The following is a 2,774-nucleotide window of genomic DNA, read 5'->3' on the forward strand; positions in this document are numbered from 1 at the left end:
ACATGCAGAAAATTTAAATAAATAAATCATTAATAAGCAGCATGTTTACTTATTTAATGTATTTGTGTTACTGTTCGGTATTCCAATGCAATCAAATGCAATGTCACTGAGGTATAATACCACTAGTCTGGATTTGTTGCCAATGACTTGAAACTCACAATGACTTGATTTATCTGACACAAGACTTGTTTGACCAAGACCCAAGGGTTAGATGTTCAGTGTGTGTGTGAGAGAGAGATAGAGAGAGAGAGAGCTACAGAGAGAAATTCACCAGGTGTGTTATTCATCAGGTGTGTGTGTATGTGTATAGGGGTGGGGATGGGGGGGGGGGGGTCTCAACATTTACATTGGAAAATAATAGCACAAAACTTCTCCAAACACAGAAGAATGTTTCCTAAATCTGAAACCATTCATTGCAGTTGTGTTGTCGGTTGTCTCAGGGTACGGCATCAGTTAATTTCAGTCCTTTCCCCGCATCTTTTCCACACAAGTGTTTACTGTCTGGGCCCCATGATGACGCAATCTATAGATATTCCTTATTGATTGCTTATTCATGACTGGCTATGCTGTGACAGGAAGACTATGAGCAACAAATATAACCCACGAGCTGGTGCCCAGACACTCCATTTTCGTCTGGCTATACCCCATGACATCTGTCAAAAGGAGAAAAGTATATTATTAACCCTACTCTAATATTAGGCACAAGTCATCATACATAATGATCAGGGGTTCGCAACCTTTTTCCCAGGTGACCCCACGTAGAGTAACTCACACGGCATGTTTGTGTCCTTGACATTGTGGGCGACTTATGAAGCTGAAGAGCGTTTGCAGTGGTTTCTGTACAAAAAGCTGTTGGCAAAAAGAATGACCAAATATAACTATGGTTATTGAATTATTAATTTGTTCATCATTCCCATGGTTGGGAAAACTTGAATTGGATATTAATACACATTGTTGCCGTAATCAATGTTTACACTGTAACAGGAACAAAGCCAGGTGGAGCACTCTCCTGCTTATTATCTAGGCTTAGCTAAAGCTATCTAGGAAAAGGCTTTGGGCCTGCTTTACTAATTGCCTAAGAACCCATTGTTCTTTGAGACCAGCACAGAACAGCCCAATTAAAGGGAATGCATCAATATTCAAACTTGGGGATGCACTGATATGAACATTTTGGCTGATAGCGATAACCGATAAAACATTTCCTGTTATGGCTGATTACCGATATGATGTGTATATGGTATGAGTTTTCCTATGGAAATCCAATTTTGTACATACTGAAAGTGGTAAGATATGAAGACACTGTAAAATAGAAAATAATCTGTTTGTTTCTTTTTTTTTTATCCACTTTTTTCTCCCATCCCAATTTCGCTGTGCCAATTCTCCCCTCCCCTGTCTTGAACGTTGCTCACATATGCCCCCACTGGCCGGTTGTAGGGAGGATAGAAGCCTTGCATCACGTGTCCCCTCCAATACGCGAGGAGGCAGCCTCGCTTTTCACCTGCCAGCGCGGACTTTCATTGGCGAGGTGTAACGTGTGGGAGGCTCACACTACCCCCGCCATTTCCTGTCTCTGCTGTGCAGGCGTCCCCCAACCGACCTGTAGGAGTCGCTGTCCACAACGTCCAGATTACCACCCATCGACTTCCACCCGATAACTCTGCCAATTGAGTTAGTATGACGGCCGGCCCAAGCCGGAGGCAACGCCGACAGCCGGATTAGAACAACATATTTTAAATTTGTGTATAACTAAGCAATAATACACAAGAAGCGGTGGGATGTCATGAATATTGCCACAGCTGTGATGCGCCCGCAGCCACGAGAGCGAAGTGCTTCCGAGTGTATTATTGCTTTTATACAACAGGTTGTGTCTGGAAAAATATAGGATGAATACAGACAATTCTAGGGTCATTTATGTCGATTTCAGTGAACTTGGCGTAGAAATATTGTTCCTAAAGATGTCCCGTTGCTATGGAATTTCAAATGGAGTAGGCTATCAACAAGCTTGGCAATGCAAACGAATGACGTATTAGTCTAATGCAAGCGAAAGTTGGAAAAAGTCATCAGCACCTCGGACAGTTCCGGGAGTTGGGCCAGTTCAATGCCCAGACCGTCGATTTGGTGGTGTTGAAGGATTAATTGCGGCTTTTCTCCAGCGCGTCCAGCTCATCTTTCGTTGGATTGGCATGTCTAATAATGCTGTTTTTATGAATACCGTTAGATGTAGGCCCGTCGTCTATATCTATCCACTTGTTTCTAGTTAACAGGTACGTTAAATCAAACGTAACGTTGTCCGTGGAGTAGGTCATGTTGACAGTTTCCGTTTGATGAATGGCAGTTGAAACTTTCTGCAACATTCTAAAGCCAGCGCAGTGGTATATTCATGGTGATTTAACCGTGAGTCTATCATGAATATACTCACAGTTTAGAACGCTCGACCAATCACAATGCGTGGTCGGACCTACCTGTTGTATAAAAGGGCCGTGCAGAGACCTTTAGAGGGGCAGGTGCTCAAATTTTAAAAAGGGCACATGTATCAGATAACTACAGGATAACGTAACCAGCCGAATTATAGCATTAGCAACCAATATTCAGAGAATGTAACATGGAATCTTGCATCATTACTATATGATTACGCCTTAGAATAGTTTGGGATTTATCAAAATGTATTATAATTATTTGAAGATTCCTCAATTGCAGACTACTCTCAGGCTGCTAGAGGACATGAGTAGTTGGTGTCAAAGTCAATTAGTAGGGTCATCTGTGGCACTTCCGTG

This window comes from Notolepis coatsorum (genome assembly GCF_963971535.1).
Source record: "Notolepis coatsorum genome assembly, chromosome: 1".
NCBI classification, from domain to species: domain Eukaryota; kingdom Metazoa; phylum Chordata; class Actinopteri; order Aulopiformes; family Paralepididae; genus Notolepis; species Notolepis coatsorum.